The sequence below is a fragment of the Apium graveolens genome, chromosome 9 (assembly GCF_009905375.1).
Source record: "Apium graveolens cultivar Ventura chromosome 9, ASM990537v1, whole genome shotgun sequence".
NCBI classification, from domain to species: Eukaryota; Viridiplantae; Streptophyta; class Magnoliopsida; order Apiales; family Apiaceae; genus Apium; species Apium graveolens.
In genome coordinates, this window is record NC_133655.1 from 210833784 (window position 1) to 210850877 (window position 17094).

The 17094-nt window shown below is 35.7% G+C and overlaps 1 non-coding gene across 1 annotated transcript; it reads left to right on the top strand.

The window, feature by feature from the left end:
* Positions 1-638: 638 nt before the first annotated feature.
* On the top strand, positions 639-745 carry LOC141688298 (small nucleolar RNA R71). Its single transcript, XR_012561750.1, has one exon. It is a non-coding gene; the product is annotated as a small nucleolar RNA R71 (small nucleolar RNA).
* The last annotated feature ends 16349 nt before the right edge of the window (positions 746-17094 follow it).

The window sequence follows — 17094 nt, forward strand, 5'->3', positions numbered from 1 at the left end:
TAAGAGCCTGGTTTTTGTACATAAGCCTCAACTCCTCCAATTCATATTTTTCATTCGAAGATAGACCTGCATCATTAGTTTGTTGTTGAAGTTGGAGTTGTTGTCTTGGTGTAAATTGTTGCTGAAAACCAGGAGGGTTAAATAGCTTATTTGCAAACTGCTGGAATGGCTGTTGCATCGCATTCTGATTGTTGCTCCAGCTGAAGTTAGGATGATTCCAGTTGTCAGGATGATTAGTGTCTGGAACTGGTTGCTGCGATCTCTGAAAGTTACTCACAAACTGAGCTGAGTCGCTAGATATAGCGCATTGTTCTGTCGCATGCGGACCTGCACACAACTCACAAACACTAATTATCTGCTTAACACCATAGTTAGCCAGAGAATCGATCTTCATAGACAACGCCTTTAGTTGAGCAGTGATAGCCGTAGCTGTATCCACTTCAAGAACTCCTGCTACCTTGCCCTGTAGATATCTCTGGGTTGGATACTGATATTCATTAGCAGCCATCAGTTCAATTAGATCATAAGCTTCCTTATAGCTCTTTGCCCATAATGCTCCGCCTGATGCTGTATCGAGCATGGGTCTGGACTGTGCTCCCAACCCATTGTAAAAACAAGTGATGATCATCCAATCAGGAATTCCATAATGAGGACACTTCCTAAGCATCTCCTTGTAGCGCTCCCAAGCTTCACTTAGCGATTCTCCCGTTTGCTGCACAAATTGAGTAATAGCATTCCTGAGTGCAGCTATCTTCGCCATAGGGAAGAATTTAGTAAGAAACTTCTGAGCAAGATCTTCCCAAGTAGTAATCGAACCAGCTGGTAGAGAGTGTAACCAACTCTTAGCCTTGTCCTTCAGAGAGAATGGGAACAGTCTCAGCTTCACAACATCTTCAGAAACACCGTTGAACTTGAAGGTGTCGCATATTTCAATGAAATCCCAAATGTGTGTATTGGGATCTTCCGTTGGAGAACCCCCAAACTGGACTGAAGTCTGTACCCATTGAATTATACCAGGCTTGATCTCAAAGGTATTAGCTTTGATAGCTGGCCGGACAATGCTAGATTGAATGTCATTGATCTTGGGTTGAGAAAAATCCATCAAGGCTTTCGTTCGTGCTGCTGGATCTCCCATTGTAATGAGTACCTGAAACACAAACAAATAAACCGTGAAAGTAAAAGAATCCGAGTCAGTGAACTTTAACGACCACTGATGACAAGCACATAAACTAAAAATTAACACCGAGTCCCCGGCAGCGGCGCCAAAAACTTGTTAGGGCGAAAACACGCGCTAATATTCATGCAAGTATACGCGTTCGCAAGTAGTATAAGATATAAATCAGATTCGTTCCCACAGAGACTAGTTTAGGTTAAGTTCAATTTATGTACCTATGCAACAATGTATGGTTATCGCTCAATGCTAAGACAAATAACAAATTGGGTTTTTATTAAACTAAGAGATTATATTAAATAACATTAACTAAGAGAATTGAGGTTGAATTACTATATATGACAAACATGGGATTCTAACTTCATTAAATACTTCATTCAACAGCCTTATTGTTCTTAACCTTAGCATGTGATGGTGATGACACTAATTAGATAACACGAAACTGATAAACGCCAACTTTCATTGCACGAGTACCATTCTACCAGACATCCACAAAAGAGATAGAAGCTGAATAGGCACCAATTATATTGAGACCCTATATGTCTATAGAATTTGACAACATAACGGTTTAAGAACAAGTTATCTATCTTGATTACATAGGGCAAGTAAAACGGTTAGAGTTACCTACGAATCATGCATACACATACATGAACCTATGCTAGCATGGCAAGTTCTAAACCTCTATATTCACTGTCGCTTCAATAGAGATTAACACGCTATCTTATATGTTAGCTACGCACATAAGACGAATAAGCACAACCAATACTAGGATATCAATCAATCACCACACACCAAGATATCGAAATAATTAACTATTGAAATCCATAAGTAAATCCGCTAGAACCCCATGACAACGATTAGCCCATAGTCGAACTCATCGTCACCATGGGTTCCAATGAAAGCATGGTATAAACAAGGTCTTAATAAACTAAATAATAATCAAAGTACGAATAAACGAGATCTAGGTTCAACAAGAATGAAAACGAGCATCCAAAGTTACAACTAATTCAAAGAATCACAAGTTGAAAACAAGATCTTCTTTTTTGGAGTTGTTCTGTGCTTCTAGGTCTTCTCCTTGGTATCCCAATCTTCCCGGATGATGAAAACCCTTTTTTTTAAGTATATATACGCCCCTAGTGGACCTGGACCCTTAAACTGGTCAAATTCTACTCAAAAAAGGCCTTTTCAGCAAAATCAGCGACCAGCCGCGCCCTGAGCGGCCGCTCAGCTCTCCTGAGTGGGCGCTCAGCTCTGCTGAGCGGGCGCTCAACTACTGACTGGAAAAATATTCTGATGAATCTTATTTTGACCATAACTTGAGTTCTACTCGTCAGAATTAGGCGATTCAACTGCCCACGCGAAGCTATTGAGATTCTCTACAACTTGACAATGGCCTTGACTTCCAATTCTGATCACTTTTCATCATATTTCCTTTAAAAGCTCTTTTCTTCATTTAACTGATACCTGAAATGCAATAACACAAAAACACATCAAAATACCAACAACTTGAGTCCAAAACACCAATTTAAGCTTGTAATAAAGCGTTCCAAGTGGATATAAAATCCACTTATCTGAGATGAATACCAAAAATAACACAAGTCATTTTATTCCACAATTATAAGTCATTATAGCACAAAAGGGTTTCTGAATAAATTTACATTTCCTTGCCATTATTACAATTCATATAGATACATAAGTCTGGTGCATCAAAATTTGAAAGCCTAGCCTATTGGTAATTCCTACCTCAGCTACTGCGGCATCAACGCCTCCAGAAAACTGCGGAACGTTTCCTAACCGCTTGCAAAATGGGAGCTTGGTCCTGTTCATCTTTTCTAACTGTTGTTGTGTGATGAAAGAAGAAAGCAAGGGTGAGCAACAAGCCCACCGAAATAATACGTATAATAATTAACAATATATGAGCATTCTCATAGTACTCATGAAAGTCTTGGTCAAGAAGAAATGAACCAAGTTTGATATCTTAACGCGACCAAGTCGCAAAATATTCAGTATATATGTATATATACTTTTCAAAATCTTGGAAGTCCTCTTCCATGCATAATGTACACATAGTTCCAGTTTATAACTGTATAAAAATATCGTCGCAAGGTGTTCTCATATATCTAACCTTGTCCCAACGTTTTTCTGAAAATCTTTGTCATACATAAGATAATCATTTACTAGATATAAGTTAAAAGATGAAGTTACGAGATACTCCAATATACTTATATCTTTTTGTAAAACTACTTGAACTATCACTGTTCCAAGTATAATAAGTTTTCGAAGTTCATCACATAGGTGGGACTACCACATAAGACTTGCATAGATTCGATCTTTGAAATATTCTTGAATGAAATGAAGTTACGAGATACTTCATTAAGTCCCAATATATATATCCATATATATCTCTCATACATTTCCTGAAAACCTCTGTCATGTAAAGTATGAACAGAGTTGCAATATCCAATGAGTTTTGGAAAGAAATTTTTTTTGGCATAAACCCGATATCTTGCTGATCAGGCAAAGATACCAATAAGTAACCTTTTCTACTAGTAGATGGATGAATCCCCCACCGGTCATCACCTTGGTCTCATTAGGACCTTGTGCTGGACCGCCACCCGGCCTCTTACGCGTTGATGGACTGCTACCCAGCCACTTAAACTTTGATAGACCGTACCCCGGCCTGTCGCTTATACCGACTCAATTAGATGGACTTACTTCCCAAACGTTGGGTAAGTAATCAATTCATTTATCAAAACAGAAACCTCGTTGCGAATATAAAATACACCACCGAGCCGGATCCCTCAGGTTTTGAGCGAGTATTTAAATCCCCTTCGAAAGGAGGATATTAAATATAAATATGAGTTTTGGGATCCGCCCTAACTTTTAAAAATCATTTTGAAGACTCGAAAATATTTTAAAGAATGTTTGGAGTAATGCTGATTTAATAAAATAAATCAGTCCCAATATATTAGAAAATATCTGAATATTATTATTTAAATTATATTCCCATAAGGATAATCCTTATAAAAATAATTGAAGTAGAAGTTTTAAAACTTATACTTGAAATGAATAATAAATAACCAAATATATACTTATACGAAAGTACGATCTTTATTTAAATAATCAAAAATAAGTTTGATTATCGAAACATTATTCTTTAATAAAATAATGAATATTATTTAATAAAATAAGCGGAGTCATAAGTCCTCGAATGAATATTCAAAATAATATTCATTAAATAAAATAAACAGAGTCATAAGTCCTCGAATGAATATTCAAAATAATATTCATTAAATAAAGTTATCGAATAAACCTTATTCGATTAATAGTTTTGAAAACTATATCAATATATATATATAAATATATATATATATATTATACACGGGAACATCGACTACCGATTTAGAAAATGTTCACCTTTGGGTCCCCTATACTAAGGGTATACGCAACTACTGCTTATCTCTAGCATAGGTATTATGCAACTTATAAGCATTTGAATCAACAATTAGATATCAAGATTACAAAATAGGCATGCATATATACCATATCAGCATGCTCCAATATATCGCAAAATTTGCTAATAACAATCATGCACTTATCACAAGATAATGCATATACATATATTTACATCATAACAACAGTATAACGGGTAGAAAACTTGCCTGAGCGAATGGGGGTGATAAATGGCTTGAGACGAGTCTGGTAACCTATAAACAACATATAAGTTGGAATTAAACCAAAGTCGCTTAAGAATCTATACTTTAACCAATTAGACCCTAACCTTCACTTTTGCGCTTAATGATTCACTTAAGTCGCTCGAGTACCCTCGGCTCCACCATTTTTAATAAATTAACCATTAAGAATTTTAAGGCGATTCTTTCGCGAGTACCCTACCAACTGTATAATCCACTTTACATAATTGTTTCATATTCCAATTAGTCATTTAAGGACCTTAACCAAGGTTTCAAAGTAAGGTGAGGGGTAATGGTTCGTTCGCGAAACGCCGTTACTTAAAACAGTCGTTTCTCCTAAACCGTACATCGGATTCAAGCGAACCACATATCAAAACGAAGCTCGTAACATGAGCTATCTAATCATGGCAATGGTAAAAACCTAACAGTGAGTTCACGGGTCCTGAAGTTAAGAACAAAAACAGTCTAAAGTAAATCGGGCATTACGACGGCTATGTTTACGCGATTACCAAATTTAAACCACTCCAAATCAATCCACAATCAATCCCACAATAATTACTACAACCAAACTCCATCCATACTCTACTACAACAGCCCCAACATCTCAAGATTTCCAATTTATACTACTCTCAATCATGAACTAAAAGCTTATACTTAAGTTCATTAACTACTAATCAAGATTTACAACTTCAAAAACATTACAAAACCAACCCAACTCTAAATATACAATAATCATGCTTCTCATGAACTATACTACTCATAACAAGCTCTTAACATTCAATAATAAGGCTAGGTTAAGAGATTATACCTTCCTTGAGAGTAGGAGTAACTAATGAGCTTGAAACAACCTTTGGAAATCCTTACTAAAGCTTTATCTAAACAAAAACACAAGATCAAAATTTCAAGTTCTTGAAAACACTATTCACTCTCTTCTTCCATGAATTATTGGAAGAGATTGTGAAGTAAATGGAAGCTTAGATTCATAGGATATCTATATCTATGTACAAGGAACCTTGGATAATTACCTCACTAATTATCAAAGCTTGGAACTTGAATTTGGATTTTCTTTTCTTTGAAAAAGAAAAGAGGCCGAGAGCTTCTTTTTAGAAATGCAAAGTCAACTTCTCAAATTTGCTTTTGTGTTATGATTATTGTTGGCTTGGTTGCTTCCTTTTGTTTTGTTTAATTAAATTGTTACCATGGTAAAAATTGTGTGGCTTATAATCAACCAACAAATCCTTCCCATTTGGTCATGCTGATGTCATCTACTTATGTCATCTTCCCACACTTGTCTTCTTCTTGTTGGTGTGATGACATCATCATCACTAACCTCTTTGACTAACTCCTAATTACTTGACTAATGATCGCTGATCTGTTATACGGTTCACTTAACTTTCATTTTCGTTTATCGTTTGAGGGATCATACTCGGGATCTTACTACTTGGGTTACCTTAACCTTTCTCAATACATTATATTCCTTTTATGATTCTCTCTTATAATCCTCGAATTTAACTCCTTTTTATCCTGTTACCTTATACTCAATTCTTTCGGTATCTGGTGGATTTTTGGGAAAAATCAAAGTGTTCGAATTTGGATTCTGACGATCTTTACATACACTTATATACCATATAGAGTACTAATAAGATATCAGAATAACAATAAAAGAACCTCTACAAAGTGAGGCATGAAAAGTTTTCTTATTCAGCATAATCAGCAAAATCACTATTCATAAGGGTTACAAAAAGTCCAAAATTTTGGGGTTATTACAACATCCTTATCTAGCGACGCGATTTTCAGATGACGGTGATGGAAGATTCTTTTATCCCTGGATTGTCTAATCATTCGGAGTCTTTATTCGGAAGACTATTATCTGATTCACGCTCTGCTCTTCCACCGGTGGTAGCCATGTCACTTCTTATTGCAGCGATTGCACCTTTTCAATGTTGGATTTTAATCACAGCGGGGGCATGACAAAACACTTTTACACATATAAAATCCCAATAAAAGCATATAAATCGTGGTAAAAACGAGGGGATCGAATCTAACCTTTAAAATAATTCGGAGACAACGATCAGAGATCCTTAGCAGTTGCTCCTCAAGTGTGAAGCACTCCACCGGTATCCACCAAGAAAACGATGTTAAGGAGGAGGAAGGAGGTGGAGAGAATTGGGTTTTCCAAACTTTTTGGGTTTTGGGGTTCGAATAAAAATAGGGTCTATAATAGTATATTTATAGGCAAAATTTTCAGCTGAAATTTTCCCATAAATATTATTATTATCCCATTTATTATTCTCATTAATAATTAAAAGACCTTTTAATTATTAATCCTTTTTCTAAACACTTTAGAAATAATTCTCTCTCTTGATTTAATTTCCAAAAATTAAATTCTTTAATTAATAATATTAAGAACTTTTCTTAATTAATTTATAATCAATTAAATCTCATTTAATCAATTATTAAATTTTCTAATTAATTATTTATTTCATAAATAAATAATTATTAGCCATTATTAATTAATTTCTCCACCATTAAATCATTCTCTTTTTATGGTGTGACCCTGTAGGTTCAATATTAAGTCGGTAGTAGAAATAAATAATAATAAAACTATTTTATCATTATTTATATAAATTCTCTAATTTATTAAATATGATTAATTAATTAATCACATTTATTCTACATCGTGAGGGATACTTCTCAGCATATCGCGACTATCCGGATAATATGAATTCACTGCTTAGAATACCAAGAACCTATTCAGTGAATAGTTACCGTACAATAAACTCCTTCTACCCTACAATGTCCCGATTAAATACAAGGCATGGATCTCGTGTCAAGCCTATCTAATTAAATCACTTGCTTACCATTTACTATGCGTAGTTCTATGCAAATTAGAAACTCCTTTCTAATTTCATTTACTCTGGCAAGAGATTCCTGAACTAGCATAAGTGGATCAGCCTTGAACATTCGCTTCCTTCACTGGAAGGTGTAGATCCTTTATTGATCATACACTATCTTCGTGTACAAATTCCTATACCCAGTAGAGCCCTAATAATTGTCCCTGGAGACTAAGAACTAAACCAAAGCATAGTTCAGTGTACACAAGATGACTATGATGACCTCAAGTCTAAGGATACTTGCACCACTATCACTATGTGAACAACTGCTGACACGTGAGTGAACTCCATCAGTTGTTCAGCTGTGCGAGTCATGTTTAGTGAACTTATTCCATAATAAGCACCTACATACTAGCTATAGTGTCACCACACAAATGTCTATGAGAACAGACATCCTTCATAATGAAGCAAGCATAGTATGTACCGATCTCTGCGGATTATTAATTACCAGTTAGTAATCTTATGACCAGGAACTATTTAAGTTTAGAGTTATCATCTTTTAGGTCTCACTATTATGATCTCATCATAATCCATAAAAAGCTTTACTCTAAACTATGGTATATCTTATTTAAACACTTAAATAGATAGAGCCCGTAATAAAAACAAAATAAGTCTTTTATTAATATCAATGAAATCAAAACAGATTACACAGGAAGTTAATCCTAAATCCTAATACATCATCTTAAGTACATGGTTGATAGGGATAAATAAATTATGGTAGTATAATTAAATACTGCAGGGTATGGGCTGCTAGGCCCAATAAAAAGATATATGATACTCAGACCGGAAAGGTTAAGCCTGATGGACCAGATCAGGCCTGATGGAATAAAAAAGGCCCAAAAGCCCTGATTATTAATTAATTTCATAATTAATTAATAAGGGAAAAATCAGCTATAGAGAAGAGTCCCGATAAGGATATAAATCCTTATAAATTAGCCTCAAGGGGACCTAAAAGGATAAGGAATCAGTTTCCTACTATCTAGGACTCCAAAGTCCATTCTAATTATGAGACTTGCCCATCAAGTCTCCTACACTAAGTCCAATTCAAGGACTCCTAACATCTATATAAGGGGTCTCACCCCACAGATCAGAACTACATTTTTTGACTTGATCCTTGGCAATCAGCAAGGTACGTAGGCATCTTGTTAAGGCAGATTGAGTCACGAAACACAAGAGCAGTCAAATCGAGCCTTGAAGCTCACGTTCCTTAGTACTAAATACAGCAATTATATATACTAGTTTTAATCCATAACAATGGTCATTCACAGATGATCCCTCAGACATCCTACAACCGAACAGCTCCTTCGATATCTCATATCGAGCTGTCCTCCCCGCCACATCATACAACTCTTGTAGATGCATGAGGATAATATGAGCATCCATATGCTCATGTTGCTTCTGTAGCTCAATGTTCATGGAAGCTAGCATGATGCATTGAGCAACATTTGCATCATCTATCCACCTACGATACACAACATGTTCATCATTATGTGCATCAGTAGCAGGTTCAGTAGGCTTAGGTGAGTCAATCACGTATTCCAGCTTCTCAATCCTGAGAACAATTCTCAAGTTTCGAAGCCAGTCAACATAATTAGGACCAGTCAATTTGTGAGCATCCAGTATACTCCTGAGTGATAGTGCAGAAGACATAACATACAAAGTAAATCTGTAAATGATAAACACATAACAACACTTAGCAAATAATCGATTTCATTTCAAAACACTATATAAATCGGGTCTTTATTCATAAGTGGCTCCCACTAGTTTACCTAATTTATTCAACCCCCTACGTGAAAAATTAAGCATTCATAATGCTAGTGGGAATAGGGATCCTACATTCCATTACACAACCCCGGCTGTAGCACGAACCGCCATGTAATGTTCAATAGGCAGACAACTCTTGTCAATTACATCTAATGTTATTCCCTAATCAAACTTTAGCCTCTTGAATAATTGAGTCTCGGCTGTGGCACGACAAACTCAATATTCTAAGTCAAGTCTAACCCAACATTCCGTACAGTTGAATCAGTCCCCAAAGGCCCACGGCTGTAGCACGTACCGACCTTTAGATTCTTATTCAATGTACACATCTCTATGTAATAGACAAGTATTTCTTATTTCGAAATCAAAGCCCTCGGCTGTAGCACGAACCGACAATGATTCAAAAATAAGAACTACTTTTCTATCATGTTGGAAGGCTATGACCGACACAAGCCCGAAGTATCATTGGCCAATTACTACTTGATATTATTTAATTTTAGAGGGATTATATTACGTTACAATCATAATCATATTATAAAGAGATTCTTCCTTTTAAATTAAATATTTCAAATCAATAATCAATAATCAGATGATTCCCAGATCGGGTGGAGCATTGTCAAGAGGCGTCACTTAATAACCCTTTCTTGCAGATAGAAATCTGTTGTTGACAGAATCATCCTTTCTCTCATATCGAAAATTCATATTCAATTACGTGTTTCCCAAACACAAGAATCTCATGATTGTATTCATAATATTGTTATTAAGGTTATGAAACAATTTCACTATACTAGGTTGTCTAACAAACGCCTTATGTTCATTCAAGTTCACCTAAATCTATCATCGCATGATAAACTAAGCATATATCACATATATCAACATGAATAAACATCAAGGTAGGCATATTACATCATCTAGCATATTGGTCTAAGCATTATACATCTCTATGTATCACATGAAGCATTTAAAAGCAATTAAAACAGTCAAAAACAGCTTTAAAACACTTCATGGAAATATAAATAGTTCAAAACTTTTATATAAACTAAAATTGATCACTCCATTAGATCCGTCTCGGAAAAACGAATCCAACGGTATATTGAACGCCTAAAATGGAGTTACGAAACTCCCAGAAAATCAATTTTAATGTGAACAGTAGGGCTGTAACGCATTACAGGAACGCGTTACAAGCCCTGTAACGCATTCCGGTGATGCGTTACAGCCCTTTTAACCAATTAAAAGGTGTAACGCATTCCGTGAATGCGCCACAGGGTGTAACACATTCCCGGAATGCGCGACACCCTTTTTTTTTCTCTCTCAGCAGCCGCCTTTTCTCTCCTCGAACAACGTGCCGCCAGACTGGTTCTGTGTCTTTTTCCGTGCATAACAGACAGCATAGCAGCACATCACATGTGCCAATCTCAACAGATGTATATTTATATACATACTAACAATTATATATATATATATATCTATATTTAATTACGAATTTTAATTACAAGAACTTCAAAAATTCATAATAAAAAATCTATACATCCTAAAATTATGAAAAAAATATCCAGACAATCTACAACACTTGTAGAACCCAGATCAACATTCAAAATTATTCTGAGAAACGATTTCTCATCAGACAAAATTAATCCATGATATAACTTGTAAAAATCATAATTAATTCATACAAGCACATAAAACTCTGAAATTTTTACCACAGATCTATATGCATACAACCTATGCTCTGATACCATTGTTGGATTTTAATCGCGGCGGGGGCATGGAAAAACACTTTTATACATATAAAATACAAATAAAAGCATATAAATCATGGTAAAAACGAGGGGATCGAATCTAACCTTTAAAATAATTCGGAGACAACGATCAGAGATCCTTAGCAGTTGCTCCTCAAGTGTGAAGCACTCCACCGGTATCCACCAAGAAAACGATGTTAAGGAGGAGGAAGGAGGTGGAGAGAATTGGGTTTTCCAAACTTTTTGGGTTTTGGGGTTCGAATAAAAATAGGGTCTATAATAGTATATTTATAGGCAAAATTTTCAGCTGAAATTTTCCCATAAATATTATTATTATTATCCCATTTATTATTCTCATTAATAATTAAAATACCTTTTAATTATTAATCCTTTTTCTAAACACTTTAGAAATAATTCTCTCTCTTGATTTAATTTCCAAAAATTAAATCCTTTAATTAATAATATTAAGAACTTTTCTTAATTAATTTATAATCAATTAAATCTCATTTAATCAATAATTAAATTTTCCAATTAATTATTTATTTCATAAATAAATAATTATTAGCCATTATTAATTAATTCCTCCACCATTAAATCATTCTCTTTTTATGGTGTGACCCTGTAGGTTCAATATTAAGCCGGTAGTAGAAATAAATAATAATAAAACTATTTTATCATTATTTATATAAATTCCCTAATTTATTAAATATGATTAATTAATTAATCATATTTATTCTACATCGTGAGGGATACTTCTCAGCATATCGCGACTATCCTGATAATATGAATTCACTGCTTAGAATACCAAGAACCTATTCAGTGAATAGTTACCGTACAATAAACTCCTTCTACCCTACAATGTCCTGATTAAATACAAGGCATGGATCTCATGTCAAGCCTATCTAATTCAATCACTTGCTTACCATTTACTATGCGTAGTTCTATGCAAATTAGAAACACCTTTCTAATTTCATTTACTCTGGCAAGAGATTCCTGAACTAGCATAAGTGGATCAGCCTTGAATATTCGCTTCCTTCACTGGAAGGGGTAGATCCTTTATTGATCATACACTATCTTCGTGTACAAATTCCTATACCCAGTAGAGCCCAAATAATTGTCCCTGGAGACTAAGAACTAAACCAAAGCATAGTTCAGTGTATACAAGATGACTATGATGACCTCAAGTCTAAGGATACTTGCACAACTATCACTGTGTGAACAACTGCTGACACGTGAGTGAACTCCATCAGTTGTTCAGCTGTGCGAGTCATGTTCAGTGAACTTATTCCATAATAAGCACCTACATACTAGCTATAGTGTCACCGCATAAATGTCTATGAGAACAGACATCCTTCATAATGAAGCAAGCATAGTATGTACCGATCTCTGCGGATTATTAATTACCAGTTAGTAATCCTACGACCAGGAACTATTTAAGTTTAGAGTTATCATCTTTTAGGTCTCACGATTATGATCTCATCATAATCCATAAAAAGCTTTACTCTAAACTATGGTATATCTTATTTAAACACTTAAATAGATAGAGCCCGTAATAAAAACAAAACAAGTCTTTTATTAATATCAATGAAACCAAAACAGATTACACAGGAAGTTATTCTTAAATCCTAATACATGATTGGACTTAGGACATATTCCTTTCATTCAAACTATTATCTCATCCCTTGATGCGAGGCTACCTATTCGAGAATCCCCCACACGCTGATTCTAGTTCTACCGGATATTCAGTTGTGCGCACATCTTTTCTGTCTACTCTATATTTTGTTCTATAACATCCATTTAAAACTCGTCTTATGGAGTAACAACACCTAGAAGGATGGATTCGAAAGCTATAACATATGGTGAGTACACGAGGTATTAAGAAATATTAGAAGAACCTAGAGTGAGGATACGTGTGTTTCGGAAGATAGCCGCTACCAGGTTATACGGAGCTACTAATGAGTAGGCTACCCACGATTATCTTGTAGAATGAGCTAGATGGATCTTTAAAGAAATTTGAGAGGATTGGAAATCAAGAGTTTTGTTAGTCCCTAATAATGCAACAAGAAATACAGAAGGGGGGTTGAATGGAATTCTTGAAACTTTTTCTGAATTATAAAATGTTCTAACTCAAAATATATATGTGAGTATTTTGATTTGCAAAGTGCGGAATGATAAATTAAAATGGATCAAAACACAAAGTAATAAAAACACAAGTCTTTAAAACTTTCTAGTGGATTTGAATGTATCCACCAGATATATATATCGAGAGAACCCTGTGAAGATTGAATAGCTCACAGCTGCTTACAAATAAAAACAACTAAACTTACAGAAAAATGCTAAAGGATTCAGCTTACAATTATTTATCTTAGAAAATATTTGCTTAGTCTTATTGTTGTTCTACTTGTTACTCTTTGTTTATATATCACCAAGATTACACAGTAATAAGACAAGATAATAAAACAAAACCTATCAAGTCTAATACTATGCTGCTTCATTACTATATTCCAGCATCTTTGAATATCTTCATAATAGCATGGAAATGGCAATGCTTCTTTGTTCTCAAAAACCCAGTTGAATAGGCTGCCACATTCCTTTTGCATACACTCGACGCATGTGACTGTGTTGTCACTGTCAACAGATGTTTGAATTGATTATCCGTCCGGTACATGAACATCCGTCAGGTAGCTTTGTTGATTATCTGTCGGGTAGCTTTATTGATCATCCGTCGGGTAGCTATTTGGCACTTGACTCCATTTCATTTGTGCAGAATTACAAGACATCATCTATTTAAATTTAATCAACCTATTATGCACATCTACTAGCAGTCTACATGATTTAAAAGCTATTACAGAATCTACACAAAGGTGTTTACAGAAATGTGCTACATGACTTATTATTACATAAGCTACTCACTCGATGAATATCAAATCATCATCCGTCGGGACTATATTGAGTCATCCGTCGGAAGTATATTCATCATCCGTCGAGTGCTACATAATTCACTAAGTTGAATCTACTAAGGTGTTTTGTTAATGAAATCATCAAGTTCACAATATATTCCCAATAATCTCCCCCAATTTATGTCTATTAGAATTGTAGCCATAAATTAAGAGTAACTTGATGATAACAAAACATTCTAAAAATACATATTTAAGAGGTAGCAGATAAAACTAAACAGTTCTGCTATAATTACTTGAAAAAATTTACAAGGTACAGTGTACAAAGATTTGCTCACAGTCTTTTTCAAGGTGCTCCTCTAGCCTGAGCAGATTAATCTATTTCCTTGATGATCTGGATCTCTTCCCAAGCTTTCTGTTGTTTTCTTCTATCTGATTTTGGAGCTGTCTGTGGAATTCCAGTTCATCAGATTCTGAGAGATTTAGCATTTCTTGCATTTCCAAAAGAGTCTCATTGCTAGAGATGCTCAACTGGTCTTCTAATCTGAAGAATCTTCTAACTCCCTTATCATCCATGAATTTCATCAGCCAGTAGGGCCTTAGATGCACTCTACTTCCAGTGTAAAGAATAGTTAGAGTCTTTGGGAGTGCATCATTGGCTCTAATACTCCTCAGTTCTTCAATCTTCTTTAGAACTAGTCTCCTAGTTGTCACATCGAATCCAAAGTTTTTCTTGAAGGATGAATAAACCTTTATCAGCACAGATTGGCTTTCTTGAAGGATCCTGTAAAGTGGCCATTATCTCTCTTTTCCTCTCTAGTACTTGAATACTAACCTTTCAGGTAGATTCCTGTAAGCATCAATCCCTCTGACTTCTTTTAGTTCATCTAGATAGAGATTTAGATATGAGAATTCCTTGATATCACAGATGTACATGATGTCTCCCTTGTTGACTTTGGTTTGAGCTTTTGTTAGGGACTTGGATCTGAGAGTTGAGGGCTTCACTTTCTTGACTGATCTGGTCTTTATCTTCTTTGGCTTCATGAAGTGAGGTAGATTGAGTTCAGGAATTGGTAGACTATTCCAGTCTATTGGTTCATCCTTTGGAATGATAGGTTCACCATGGAAATTTTTGAATGGATCTATCTTGAATGCTCCATGTGCCACAGAGGGCATGGATGTTTGAGTTGTTGTAGAAGTAGACTCTTTGGGAAAGTATCCTTCCATCTCCTCATCACTGAAATCCAATTTTCTCTTGATTCTTTACTTGTACCTTGGCTTCTTTGTCTGTGGAGGTTCATTTTGCATTACTTGATCTTGAGATTCAACAATTTCAGATGGTTGTGCAGAAATTTGTTGTGTGGGTTTCACAACTTGTAACTTGGCGATGATAGCAGCTTGCTCATTCTTTTGTTTGAGCTTTTTAGTATCTAGAGCAGCTTGCTTCTTTTCTTACTTCACTCTTGCCTTTTCTTCCCTTTTTGCTTCAGCAAAATGAGGGTGTCCAGCCACCACACAAATTTCCTTACCATTTCCGAAAATCTTGGCTATTCTCCTTTTTAGAACTGAATCTGCAGGATCCTTATAGAATGTTATAGACCTGGCCAACAGCTTCTTCTCATCAGGCTTTGGTGTCTCATACACTGTATCTAAAAGGTTCTTTAGTGAAGATTTTGGATAGTTCACCTTTGGCTTCAAAATTAGCTCAGCCTTTGGAGATTTAATGCAGGATGGCTGTCCTCTTTCCAGATTATTCATGCTCATATCATTCACAGAGATTTGCCTGACTTGAGAGTGATGAATGGCTGATTTTTCTGGCTTCTTTGCTAGCCCAAACCTCTTTTGAATATCCTCATTAATTTTCTCCCAGTTGATTGGGCACAACTGCTTCTTTGCAGCTGCTCTCAATGTGGCTGCTACTTCATTAATCAGATCAATGATGTCCTTAGTTGGTGGCTTGGTGAAAGCAATTGTAGGCATAATTACTTTGCTAACTTGAATATTAAGCTGTTTCTCCCCCTCACTTGAGCCTTTCTCCCCCTTTTTGTTATCATCAAGTTTTGTGGGAGGGAGTTGAGCAGCCACCAACTGTTGGAGTGGTGTAGTCTGTGTTTCTTGATTGTTAAGTATCTTGGCCATTGACTTCTCTACAGCAGATATTCTTGAGTCCATGGCCTCAACTTTCCTATTGAGATCAGCCTCCTTCCTTAGCTTTTGAACAATTTTAGTCATGATGGTTGCAGGAAGTCTAGCATCCATCCTTTCTATGACATCTTGCTTGTCTTCAGAAATTTCATGCTTGATTGCATCCATACTCTGACTGTGTTGGAGGGCTTGAATTTTATGCAGCTGGAGTGCTTCAAGATGTGCTGTGAGTAGCTTCTTTGTGCTTGCATTAGTAGATGCCTGAATGGCTACTTGGATGTCATGAATTAGCTTGAATAATGTTGATTGGAGATGTGAGTAGGAGCATTTTTTTGTTAGCATCCAGGTAGGAACATCTGCATCTCCCCCTATGTCCATGCTGTCTTCCTCATCATCCCCACCAGCATCTCATCATCCAGTTCAAAATCACTGCCAATGTTGGAAGGCATAGCAGTGATTGCATCCTTTGCTCTTTGTAAAGATTGTGTAGTTTGCACCAAGTTCAGCAATCTTTCAGCCTCCTCATTGCCCTGTATAGCTAGAGTTTGGTAAGCTGTTACAAGGTGAGTAAATGTCTCAGCATCTAGGGAAAAGGAATCTATAACAGCTTGATATTCTTACTGAAATAGCCTTTTCCTTTCTGCATCACTGACATTCATTGACTCACTTGCAATGGTTTATATCCTTATCACTCCTGTACCTGCATTTCTCTCGTGATCTCTCCTTTTTTGCATCAAGGTCTCACCTTGGCTCCCCACTCTCACACCCCCACCTTCACCATCTAGGGTGGGACTC